The sequence below is a fragment of the Pongo abelii genome, chromosome 10 (assembly GCF_028885655.2).
Source record: "Pongo abelii isolate AG06213 chromosome 10, NHGRI_mPonAbe1-v2.0_pri, whole genome shotgun sequence".
Classification (NCBI taxonomy): domain Eukaryota; kingdom Metazoa; phylum Chordata; class Mammalia; order Primates; family Hominidae; genus Pongo; species Pongo abelii.
In genome coordinates, this window is record NC_071995.2 from 16,579,833 (window position 1) to 16,593,823 (window position 13,991).

General features: G+C 42.2%; 1 protein-coding gene across 1 annotated transcript in view; it reads right to left on the reverse strand.

The window, feature by feature from the left end:
• Positions 1 to 13,991, reverse strand: part of EPS8 (EGFR pathway substrate 8, signaling adaptor) — a 267,467-nt gene extending 253,476 nt beyond the window's left edge. The window contains exons 1-2 of the mRNA XM_054526582.1: positions 13,904 to 13,991; positions 12,454 to 12,546 (exon numbers count right to left, since the gene is read on the reverse strand). The gene's annotated coding sequence lies outside the window, so the exon portion shown is untranslated. The remainder of the gene's footprint in view (positions 1 to 12,453; positions 12,547 to 13,903) is intronic.

The window sequence follows — 13,991 nt, forward strand, 5'->3', positions numbered from 1 at the left end:
AAAATAAAAATAAAAAAAACACACAAGTACCACATGACATGGCCATTGCATTCTTGGCATTTATTAGGGGAAATGAAAATTTATGTTCACACTGAAACCTGTATTTGAATGTTTATAGCTGTTTCATTCATAACAACAACAACAACAAAAAAACTGGAAACAACCCAGATGTCCTTCAATGTATGAATGATTAAACAAACGAATGGGCGAATGGTTAAACACTTGTTATTTTTTGTTTTTTTGATAGTAGTCATCAAATGGGTATGAGCTAGTATCTCATTGTAATTTTGACTCGATTTGCATTTCCCAAATGATTAGTAACATTGAGCACCTTTCTTTTTTCTTTTTTTTTTAAGACTGAGTCTCACTGTGTCACCAGGCTGGAGTGCATTGGGACGATCAGAGCTCACTATGACCTCAAACTCCTGGGCTTAAAATCCTCGTGCTTCAGCTGCCTGAGTAGCTGGAACTACACCATGTCCGGCTAATAATTTTATATTTTTAGAGATGAGTTCTCACTATGTTGCCCAGGCTGGTCTTGAATTCCTGGTCTCAAATGATCCACCTGCTTTGGCCTCCCAAAGTGCTAGGATTACAGGTGTGAGCCACTGCACTCGGCCCTCATATTCTTGGTCATTTTTATATCTTCTTGGGAGAAACATCTATTCAATACTTTTGCCTGTTTTTTGAATCTAGTTGTTTGGTTTCTTTTGTTGAGTTCTCTATATATTCTTTTAGGAGTTCTCTATATATTCAGGATGGCAATCTTTTATTATATAAATGATTTGCAAGTCTTTTCTCCTGTTCTGTGGGTTGTCTTTTTACTCCGTTGATAATTTCTTTTCATGCATAAATTTCTAAAATTTTCATGAAGCCCAATTTATCTGTTTTTTTTTTCTTTTGTTGTCTGTGTCTCTGGTGTTATATCCAGCATGTGGCTATCCAGATTCCCCAGGTTCATTTGTTGAGGAGCCTGTCCTTTCACCCATTGAATTCTCTTGGTCCCTTTGTCAAAAATCATTGGACTATAGATGCGAGAGTTTGCTTCTGGCTCTGTATTCTATTGTACTGGTCTATATTGTAGTTGAGTATGATGTTTACTGTGGGTTTTTCCATATATGGTTTTTATTGCATTGAGATAGCTTCCTTCTATTCTGAGTTTATTGAGCTTTTTTCATCATGAAAGTGTTCTGAGTTTTGTCAAATGCTTTTTGCATCAGTTGAGATAATCACGTGGTAATTTTCCTTTGTTCTGTTAATGTAGTGTATTACATTAATCATGTTGTGTATATTGAACCATCCTTATAAGCCAGGAATAAATTCCATTTAAAATGGTGCTTAATTCTTTAATATGCTACTGGATTTGGTTTGCTAGTATTTTGTTGAGAATTTTTCCATCAGTGACCACAAGGAATATTGGTCTACAGTTTTATTTTCTTTTGGTGTCTTTGTCTTATTTTGGTATTAGGATGATTCTGGCCTCACAGAATGAGTTAGGAATTCTTTCTTCTCTTCAATTTTTTTGGAAAACTTTGAGAAGAATTGGTATTAGTGCTTCATAAAATGTTTGGTACAATTCACCAGTGAAGTCAGCAGGCCCAGGGCTTTTTTGTTGTTGGAAGATATTTGATTAATGGTTCAACCTCCTTACTAGTTATAGGTCTATTCAGATTTTCTATTTCTTCATGGTTTAATCTAGGAAGGTCTTATGTTTCTAGGACTCTGTTCATTTTATCTAGGTTATTCAATTTATTAGTGTGCAATTGTTCATAGTATATTACCTTTTTTATTTCTGCAGAATTAGTAGATCTGTCCACACTTTCTTTTTTCTTTTTTTTTTTTTTTTTGAGATGGAGTCTCACTCTGTCACCCAGGATGGAGTGCAGTGGCATGATCTTGGCTCACTGCACGCTCTGCCTCCCGGGTTCACGCCATTCTCCTGCCTCAGCCTCCTGAGTAACTTGGGACTACAGGTGCCCACCACCATGCCCGGCCAACTTTTTGTATTTTTAGTAGAGACAGGATTCCACCGTGTTAGCCAGGATGGTCTCGATCTCCTGACCTCGTGATCCGCCCGCCTCGGTCTCTCAAAGTGCTGGGATTACAGGCATGAGCCACCGCGCCCAGCCAGATCTGTCCACACTCTCATTTCTAATTTTAGTAGTTTTAGTCTTCTCTATTTTATTTCTTAGTCCATCTAGCTGAAGGTTTTTCAGTTTTGTTAATCTTTTCAAAAAACCAACTTTGTGTTCATAGTTTTTCTCTATTATTTTTCTATTCTTTATTTCATTTATCTCTACTCTAATCCTTGTATTATTTCCTCCCTCTGCTAGGTTTAGGTTTAATTTGTTCTTTTTTTCTAGTTCCTTGAGTTGTAAAAGATAGGTTATTTATTTGAGATCATTCTTCTTTTTAATACAAGAATTTATAGCTATTAATTTTTCCTTTAGCACTGTTTTCACTGTGTCCCGTAAGTTTTGGTATGTTCTGTTCTTGTTTTCATTTGTCTCTAAGTATTTTCTAATTTCCATTGTGATTTCTTCTTTGATCTATTGGTTGTTTAAAAGTGTGCTGTAGCCGCGTGCGGTGGCTCACGCCTGTAATCCCAGCACTTTGGTAGGGTGAGTCGGCGGATCATGGAGTCAGGAGTTCGAGACCAGCCTAGCCAACATAGTGAAACTCTGTCTCTACTAAAAATACAAAAATTAGCCAGGCGTGGTGGTGGGCACCTGTAATCCCAGCTACTTGGGAGGCTGAGGCAGGAGAATTTCTTGAACCCAGGAGGCGGAGGTTGCAGTGAGCCGAGATCATGCCACTGCACTCTAGCCTGGGCAACAGAGCAAGACTCTATCTTGAAAAAAAAAAGTATGTTGTTTAATTTCCAGAAATTTGTGATTTGTTTTGTTTAGTTTTCCTTCTGCCATTGATCTCTAGCTTCATTCTGTTGGGGTCATTCTGTTGGCAGTTTGCTTCTTCATGGCCAACATAAGAATTTCTCTTTTTGGTCAGCTGAAATGGAGTCTTATATAAAGCTCACAAGAGTGACTTTCCCATCACCTTCGCTATATAATGTAACCTAATCAAAGCAGCAACTACTGCCCACATCATACACAACTTCGGCCCATACTCAAAGGGAATAGGTTGTACGGGGCAAGTACACCAGACAGTTGGAATCTTGAGGGCTATCTTAGAATTCTGCATATGGTAAATATTAAGTAAATATCATAGGATATTTATAAAAATTACATGGAAGATATAATAAAGACATTGTAACAAACACCTGAGTACCCAGTATTCATTTTTAGAAAAAAAGTATTATAAAATTTGAAGTTCCATGTACCTATCCCACTTCCTGTCCATCGATCTTCAATCCTATTCATTAGTATGTGCTTTTCTTTATAGTTTTGCCACGTTTGTATCCCTCAACAATATATGGTTTGATTTGCATAGTTTAACCTTATGGAAATGAAATTATCTGTATGTATGGACAATATCATGGTTCTGGGATTCAACCATGTTGTTCATTTTCACTTCTGTTTAACAGTTTGTGGTATGGATATACCATAGTTTATATTCTACTCTATTATGGATGGATATTTCTGTTCTAATTTTTGGCTATTCCAAACAATCCTGGCAATGAACATTCTTTTACATGGCTCCGTATATCTTGTGGAAATGTTTCTGTAGGTTATATACGCAGATGTGAAATTGATGTTTTATGGGATATGTACAATTTCAACATCATTAGTATTGCCAAATTATTTTCTAAAATAAGCCTGGGAAACATGGCAAAATCTCATCTCTTCAAAAAATACAAAAAGTAGGTGGGTGTGGCAGAACGCACCTGTGGTCCCAGCTACTCAGGAGGCGCAGGTGGGAGGATCACCTGAGCCTGGGGCGATCAAGGGTGCAGTGAGCTGTTATTATGCCACTGTACTCCAGCCTGAATGACAGAGACCCTATCTCAAATAAAAAAAAAAGTTATAATTTACAGTCTTATCACACCCTTCCTTTACATCCTTGCCAACACCAAGAAATGAATTTCTACCAATGGCCAATGTGAAATGGTATTTCATGGGAATTTTAATTTGTATTGTTCTAATTACTGCTGAGTTTAAGCATTTCCTCCTATTTTTCTACTGGGTTGCCTGTCTTCTTAATGCTTAGAGTTCTTTATATACTCTTGTACTAGTGTGTTGTTAACTATATGTGTTGCAAATATTTTTTTCTGCTCTGACATGCTATTTCAACTCTTTATGTTGTATTGCAATAGAATTTCTTAACTTTGCTATAAGCATATATCAATTTCTTTTTTTTTTAAAGCTCAAAGTTTGCACACTTTGAGCTTTATTTTATAAACTATTTCTTTACTTGACGGTCATAAAGACATTCTCCTTTGTCATCTTCTACATATTTTATACATTTGCCAAATTATGAAATATTTTATATTTTGTCTAATGTGTATGATTTAAGATAGGCATCAAATTTCACTCATTTTCAAATGAATAATCTTTTTTGTCCAGATTTAATGAAGTTATTTTTACACACTTATCACAGTACTGCTTTACCATTAATTGGATTTTTTTTTTTTGAGACGGAGTCTCGCTCTCTTGCCCAAGCTGGAGTGTAGTGGCGCGATCTTGGCTCACTGCAACCTCTGCCTCCTGGGTTCAAGTGATTCTCCTGCCTCAGCCTCCCGAGTAGCTGGGATTACAGGCACGAGCCACCACACCCAGCTAACTTTTGTATTTTTAGTAGACACGGGGTTTCACCATGTTGGCCAGGCTGGTCTCAAACTGCTGACCTCAAGTGATCCACCTGCCTTGGCCTCCCAAAGTGCTGGGATTATAAGTGTGAGCAACTGTGTGTGGCTGGATTTCTATATACATGGACTACTTATTCTCTACCCTTTTTCTACTTGTTTATCCCTATGCCATTGCCAAAATGTCTATTATAACTTCAAATTATGCTTGATATCTAGTTGGAGAAGTTATTTCCCCTGGTTTTTATTTTTTTGGAGTGTCTTAGCTATTCTTGGCCTTTTTATTTTGTATGTAACTATTAATATCAGCATGAAAAGTTTTATTTAAAAACAATTGGAAGGTCAGATCCAAAAAGGAGCACTCCTGGGATCATGGCAGACAGGAGGCAGGACTAGATTGCAGCTCCATATAGAGCAGCATTTGGAGGCTTGCATTGTGAATTTTAGCTCCAGATTGATTGCAACAACAAACCAGCAATCCCAAGAGGACCCACAGAGCCTCTGAAGGAAGCCGACTGCTCCTGCGGGACGTGGGAGACCCTCAAATACTGTAAGTGCCCCAACTGTGGAAGTGGGAAAGGGAGATTCCTCCTCTCCCGAACACACACCTCCACTGGAGAAGCTGAAGGTCCATTTGCGGGAGAAGTTTCTGACTTTACCTGGAGCTGAGTCAAGTTAGAGAGCCAAGTGAAATACAGGGGTAGAGGAAGCAGCAGTAAGGCCCTGGGGGCTCGCTGGGTCCCCTAGCAGCCTGTTCCTGCCTGGCACCACAGGGATCCACTGGAAGAGTGGCCAGAGGAGCAGCGAGTAAAACTCCACAGAGAGAAGGAATTCTTTAGCTGAATTTTGTAACAATTTGAACAGGGTGAGAAGCCTCCTGGCCAGAACTTGGGGGAGGGTGCGAATCTTGCGTGCAGACTTCACAGGTTGGGGAAGAACTAAATCCCTTTTCTTTTGCAGCTGGGAAGCAGACAGCATTGAGAGGTGACAGTGTGCTGGCAGCCCTCGCAGCTCTCGCTTGCTCTCGGTGCCTCCTCGGCTTCGGCGCCCATTCTGGCCACGCTTGAGGAGCCCTTCAGCCCACCGCTGCACTGTGGGAGCCCCTTTCTGGGCTGGCCAAGGCAGGAGCCGGCTCCCTCAGCTTGCGGGGAGGTGTGGAGGGAGAGGTGCAGGTGGGAACCGGGGCTGCACGCAGCACTTGCAGGCCAGCGCGAGTTCCAGGTGGGCGTGGGCTCCGCCGGTCCCGCACTCGCAGCGGCCAGCCAGCCCACAAGCCCCGGGCAGTGAAGGGCTTAGCACCTGGGCCAGCAGCTGCTGTGCTCGATTTCTCACCGGGCCTTAGCTGCCTCCCCACAGGGCAGGGCTTGGGACCTGCAGCCCGCCATGCCTGAGTCTCCCCCCCACCCCACCGTGGGCTCCTGCACAGCCTGAGCCTCCCTGAGGAGCGCCACCCCCTGCTCCATGGTGCCCGGTCCCATCAACCGCCCAAGGGCTAAGGAGTGCGGACGCACAGCACAGGACTGGCAGGCAGCTCCACCTGCAGCCCCGGTGCAAGATCCACTGGGTGAAGCCAGCTGGGCTCCTGAGTCTAGTGGGAACTTGGAGAATCTTTATGTCTAGCTAAGGGATTGTGAATGCACCAATCGACACTGTGTCTAGCTCAAGGTTTGTAAATGCACCAATCAGCACTCTGTTTCTAGCTCAGGGTTTGTAAATACACCAATCAGCACTCTGTATCTAGCTAATCTAGTGGGGACATGGACAACTTTTGTGTCTAGCTCAGGGATTGTAAATGTACCAATCAGCACCCTGTCAAAACAGACCAATTGGCTCTCTGTAAAATGGACCAATCAGCAGGATGTGGGTGGGGCCAGATAAGGGAATAAAAGCAGGCTGCCCGAGCCAGCAGTGGCAACCCGCTCCGGTCCCCTTCCACACTGTGGAGGCTTTGTTCTTTCACTCTTTGCAATAAGTCTTGCTGCTGCTCACTCTTTGGGTCCACATTGTCTTTATGAGCTGTAACACTGCGAAGGTCTGCAGCTTCACTCCTGAAGCCAGTGAGACCACGAACCCACCGGGAGGAAGGAACGACTCCAGACATGCCGCCTTAAGAGCCGTAACACTCACCGCGAAGGTCTGCAGCTTCACTTCTGAGCCAGCGAGACCACGAACCCACCAGAAGGAACGAACTCCAAACACACCCGAACATCAGAAGGAAAAAACTCCAGACACGCCGCCTTTAAGAACTGTAACACTCAACTCAAGGGTCCGCAGCTTCATTCTTGAAATCAGTGAGACCAAGAACCCACCAATTCCAGACACAGCACCAGGCAAGTTTTCAAGCCCGTCTTACCCTCCACCTGGAAACAGACTTGGGGCTATTGCGGGGACATAGTGGAAGTGAGACCTGCTTTTCGCTTTGCGTGGGAGCTGGGCGAGGCCTGTGACTGCTAGCTTTCCCCCACTTCCCTGACAACCTGCATTACTCGGCAGAGGCAGCCATAACCCTCCTAGGCATACAACTCCAGTGATCTGGGAATCTCACCCCCATCCCCCACAGCAGCTGCAGCAAGGCCCGCCCAAGGAGAGTCTGAGTTCAGACACACCTAGCTCCACCCTCATCTGATGGTCCTTCCCTATCCACCCAGGTAGTGGAAGACAAAGGGCATATAGTCTTGGGAGTTCTAGGGCCCTGCCCACTGTGGGTCCCTCTCCACACTACTATAGCTGATGCTTTCTGGAAAGCACCACCTCCTGACAGGAGGCCAATCAGCACAAAAACAGAGCATTAAACCACCAAAACTAAGGACCCTCAGGGAGTCCATTGCACCCTCCACCACCTCCACCAGAACAGATGCTGGTATCCACGGCTGAGAGACCCATGGATGGTTCACATCACAGCACTCTGTGCAGACAACCCCCAGTACCAGCCCAGAGCTGGGTAGACTTGCTGGGTGGCTAGACCCAAAAGAGAGTCAACAATCACTGCAGTTGGTCTCACAGGAAGCCACATCCATAGGAAAAGGGGGAGGGTACTAAATCAAGGCAGGGGGTGGCGCTCCTCAGGGAGGCTCAGGCTGTGCAGGAGCCCATGGTGGGGTGGGGGGCAGACTCAGGCATGGCGGGCTGCATGTAATAAAAGCCATCTATGACAAAACCACAGCCAACATAATACTGAAGGTGGAAAAGTTGAAAGCATTCCTGTAAGAACTGGAACAGGACAAGGATCACCCACTGTCACCACTCCTCTTCAACATAGTACTGGAAGTCCTAGCCAAAGCAATCAGACAAGAGAAAGAAATAAAGGGCATCCAAATCGGTAAAGAGGAAGTCAAACTGTCCCTGGTTGCTGATGATATGATCGTTTACCTTGAAAACCCTAAGAACTCCTCCAGAAAGCACCTAGAACTGATCAAGGAATTCAGCAAAGTTTCTGGATACCAGGTTAATGTACACAAATCAGTAGCTCTTCTATACACCAACAGCAACCAAGTGGAGAATCAAATCAAGAACTCAACCCCTTTGACAATAGCTGCTAAATAAATAAATAAATAAATATTTAGGAATATACCTAACAAAGGAGTCAAAAGACCCCTACAAGGAAAACTACCAACCACTGCTGAAATAAATCATAGATGACACAAACAAATGGAAACACATCCCATGCTCATGGATGGGTAGAATCAATATTGTGAAAATGACCATACTGCCAAAACCAATCTACAAATTCATCTCAATCCCCATCAAAATACCACCATCATTCTTCAAAGAATTAGAAACAACAACTCTAAAATTCATATGGAACCAAAAAAGAGCCTGCATAGCCAAAGCAAGACTAAGCAAAAAGAACAAATCTGGAGGCATCACACTACCTGATTTCAAACTATGCTATAAGGTCATAGTCACCAAAACAGCAGGGAACTAGTATAAAAATAGGCACATAGACCAATGGAACAGAATAGAGAACCCAGAAATAAACCCAAATACTTACAGCCAACTGATCTTCGACAAAGCAAACAAAAACATACAGTGGGGAAAGGACACCCTTTTCAACAAATGGTGGTGGAATAATTGGCAAGCCACATGTAGGAGAATGAAACTGGATCCTCATCTCTCACCTCATACAAAAATCAACACAAGATGGATTCAGGACTTAAATCTAAGACCTGAAACTATAAAATTCTAGAAGATAACATTGGAAAAACCCTTCTAGACATTGGCTTAGGTAAGGATTTCATGACCAAGAACCCAAAAGCAAATGCAATAAAAACAAATATAAATAGCTGGGACCTAATTAAACTAAAGAGCTTTTGCACGGCAAAAGGAACAGTCAGCAGAGTAAACAGACAACCCACAGAGTGAGAGAAAATCTTCACAATCTATACATGTGACAAAGGACTAATATTCACAGTCTACAACGAACTCAAACAGATCAGTAAGAAAAAAACAATCCCATCAAAAAGCAGACTAATGATATGAATAGACAATTCTCAAAAGAAGATACACAAATGGCCAACAAACATATGAAAAAATGCTCAACACCACTAATGATCAGAGAAATGAAAATCAAAACAATTTGATATCACCTTACTCCTGCAAGAATGGCCATAATCAAAATATCAAAAAACAGTAGATGTTGGCATGGATGCAGTGAACAGGGAGTACTTCTACACTACTGGTGGGAATGTAAACTAGCACAACCGCTATGGGAAACAGTGTGGAGATTCCTCAAAGAACTAAAAGTAGAACTACCATTGGATCCAGCAATCCCACTACTGGGTATCTACCCAGAGGTAAAGAAGTCATTAATTGAAAAAGATACTTGTACATCATGTTCACAGCAGCACAATTGCCCATCGATCAATGAGTGGATAAAGAAACTGTGGTATATATATATATATATATGATGGAATACTATACAGCCATAAAAAGAAATAACAGCATTTGCAGTGACCTGGATGAGATCGGAGACTATTATTCTAAGTGAAATAACTCAGGAATGGAAAACAAAACATCGTATGTTCTCACTGATAGGTGGGAGCTAAGCTATGAGGACGCAAAGGCATAAGAATGATACAATGGACTTTGGGGACTTGGAGGGAGGAGTGGGAGGGGGGCGAGGGATTAAAAGACTACAAATATGGTGCAGTGTATACTGCCTGGGTGATATGTGCACCAAAGTCTCACAAATCACCACTAAAGAACTTACTCATGTAACCAAATACTACCTGTACCCCAATAACTTATGGAAAAATAAAAATAATAATTTTAAAAAGGTCATTGCCCCTCCCCCCAAAAACTGGAACTTTCATTTGCAATTGTATTGAATCTGTAAATCATTTTGGAGATGTATTTGTTTTCTAGGTCTGCCATAACAGATATTGGTGGCTTAAACAATGGAAATTTATTTTCTCACAGTTCTAGACGCTAGAAGTCCAAGATTAAGGTCTGTAAGTTTCCTTTCTTCTCTGAGGCCTCTCCCCATGACTTGCAGATGGCCGCCTTCTCACTCTGTCCTCATCTGGTCATTCCTTTGTGTTGTCTGTGTCCTCATCTCCTCGTCTCAATAAAGACAACTGTTGCATTGGATTAGGGCCCACCCATATGACCTAATTTTACCTTACTTAATCCAAATACAGTCACATTCTGAGATAGTGAGGATTAGGACTTTAACATAGGAATTTGGAGGAGGGGAAGGCAATTCAGTCCATAACAGGGGAGCACTGATATTTTCCCAAAATTGAACCTGCCAACCCACAAACACAATATATCCATTTTCCATTTATTTTAATATTATTTAATGCCTTTAATAGAGAATGATACATTTTGCTGAGAGGCATTAAATAATATTGAACATCATGTTGGGTATTCCTTTATTTAACGAGATCCCCTTTTCTCCCTTTCGTACTATGGTTTAAGTCCTAGAAGGTTGATATTTATGGAGCCCATTAAAGGGCTCCCTTGTCTTCTGGGCTCTGGCTGGGTTTGACCAATGGGAAGCATGGGAGATCTCAAAGTAGATATTCATTTCCCCACTTCTTCCCCATGGCTGGGCTGATGATAATTGGGAGCAGTTGTGTTCCTCTACTGATTATTCCAGCTCTCGCCCAGAGCCTTCTGCTGCAGCTGTACCTTTTCTCGAATAAATCAGGTTCAGATAACCGCTCCCTTTCAGTTTCTCGTTCAGATCTATGGTTAGTGCCCCATTTTCTCCTTGTTGGTTACTTTTGATCCTGGCCACACTTCTGTGACTGATACCTTCATTACATTGCCCTCAACTTCTACATTTCAGTGTGCCAGTTTTTTTTCTGCTGGGGAGTACACTTTGTTTTTTTATTCCTATGTACTTTATAATGCTTGATGCTATTTAATATGGCATATTTTAAAATTACATTTTTTGTTGTTGCTAATATATGGAAATGTGATTTCTTCATTGCACTTAAAACAACAACAACAACAAAACCCAGTAACCTAGCCATTGCACCTAGCCTGGGTAACATAGTGAGACCTCAACTCTTTAAAAAAAAGAAAAAAACAACTTCAGTAACCTTTCTAAATTCTTTCATTAATTCCAATAATTTGTATTTTTTTTTCTTTTGAGACATGGCCTTACTTCATCGTCCAGGCTGAAGTGCAGTGGCAGAAATACGGCTTATTGCAGCCATGAACTTCTGGGCTCAAGCGATCCTCCTGCCTCAGTGTCCCGTGTAGCTGGGATCACAGGAGTGTACCACCATGCCCGGCTAATTTTTTTATATTTTTGTAGAGCCTGGGTCTCACTTTGTTGCCCAGGCTGGTCTTGAACTCCTGGGCTGGAGTGATCCTCCCATCTCAGCCTCCCCAAGTACTGGGAACTGGAATTACAGGCATGAGCCACCACACCTTGCCTCTTTTCTTTGTATATAACCTCTAAAACAATTTCTAATCAAAGATTTACAACTTTCTTTGGAAGATTTATGCATTTTTAAGTTACCTGAACATCTAGTACGATGCTGTATTGAAGAGGCAGTAGCAATCATCTGTCTTGTACCTAATCTAATACAGAATGCTTTCTGTATTTCACCATTAGGTGTAGGGTTTCAGATATTCTATCAGGTTAAAGAAGTCCCTTCTATTTCTAGTGTCTAAGAATTCTTATAAGTGAAAGAATGCTGAATTATATCAAAAACTTTTTATACATCTTTTGATATGATTTTCTTTAATCTTTTAATATTGTTAATTATATCAATTACATTAACCTGTCTTCTAATATTAAACTGACCTTGAAGCCTACACAATTGCTCATAATACATAATACTCTCAGAACTCATAATCCAAATGAGCAGGAAATAATACATTCTTTAGAGCCAAGTAGGTACCATAACTTACCAGTTATATTCTTATCTACACACAATGAGCAATAAATGAACATGTATCAGTATCTGACCAGTTGTGTCGTTTTGAGTGGTTCTTTTATTTACCTCCATCAGTAATGCAACAATCTATTTAATCAGTAAACAGTCATGCTGAGCATTCACTAAATGCCATTCACTTTTCTGGCACTAGAGTATAAACGACTACGCCATAACCATTGCCATTAAGGAGTTCATAAATGTGTGAGTGGTGTGTATGTGTGAGACAAAAGGGAGAGGCTGGCATAAAGGAGGAGTCGAACAAGATAAAATGAAAAACATATATAGTAAGTGCTTTACCGTAAGTGAATGAACGAGAGTACTAAGGAAAAAGAATGGAGACGTATTTCAAGTTCTCACGTTGTTTGACTCGAATCTTGTAGACGGTGTTTGCTGCAAAAAGATGAAGAAAACATTCACAGACATTTATGTTGATTACATATTTATTGCTATGTGCCAAGACGTTGTGACCTTGGGGATAAAGTAGTAAAGAAAACACAAAAATCTCTGTTGTATTGGGTTTACATTCTATCAATAAAGATACAACTTGCCTAGAGAAAAGGCCTCTACTGGTTAGGAAACAGTATGAACAATTAACAGCTCTGGTGGTTTCACAGAGCCACAGTGGGCTGCCTGCTGCAGACAGTTTGTTTATATTTAAATATTCTTTTAATATTTCTATTTTTGTCCATGTATTATAACGCACATGTATGTAATTCGCAAATTATCACTCATATATATACATCATATCAAAAGGTGTAAAAGTTTTTGATAGAATTCAGCATTCATTCGCTTATAAAATGAGTGCAGGCTCACTTTACTGATGAGAGTATTTCATCAAAAAAATTGGGGATCTACAACTCTAGAGTTCTCCGAAGTCCACCAAGGAAAAAGTAACTCGAATTTAATCGCACTTAAAACTATATAGTATCCACTTCTAATACATTAGCAACATAGGAAAACTTACACAGCAGAAGAGATGACTGGGGAAATTTTTTTTTTTTTTTTTGAGACGGAGTCTCGCTCTGTCGCCCAGGCTGGAGTGCAGTGGCGCTATCTTGGCTCACTGCAACCTCCGCCTCCCGGGTTCACGCCATTCTCCTGCCTCAGCCTCCCGAGTAGCTGGGACTACACGTGCCCGCCACCATGCCCGGCTAATTTTTTGTATTTTTAGTAGAGACGGGGTTTCACCATGTTAGCCAGGATGGTCTCGATCTCCTGACCTCGTGATCCGCCCGCCTCGGCCTCCCAAAGGGCTGAGATTACAGGCGTGAGCCACCGCGCCCGGCCTTTTTTTTTTTTTTTTAAGACATAGTCTCGCTCTGTCGCCCAGGCTGGAGTGCAGTGGCGCGACCACCGCTTACTGCGGCCTCGACCTCTCGGACTCCAGTTATCCTCCCACCTCAGCCTTCCAAGTAGGTGGGACCACAGGCACCACCACGCCAAGCCCGTATATGGTTTCTAAATAACACAAATTGCAAAAAACGTTGCCAGACAGCGTTCGCTGGTTTGGGCCGTCACTGGGAATGGCTGGTGTCCGTCTAGATATTCAGAGGCCGAGCACAGTCCTCAGTAGAGCTGCTTGGCGGGTACACAGCTGACGCTGGTCCTTGGGCTTATGGGAGTGGGAACGACTTTCAACTCGGCCGTGGACCAGGAAGGCATTCTGACCCGCTAGAGCTCGGAGACAGGGACCCCATCCCGGTGCCTAGAGCGTCTCACTTAGTTGGCGTGGGCCAGCGACAGTTACCTCACGAGCACTGAACTAGCGCCTGCGCCTTTCTGTACTTCTCGCTCGCTTTTCAAGTCACTGCTTCCCGGCGAGCCTGCCCTCCCGC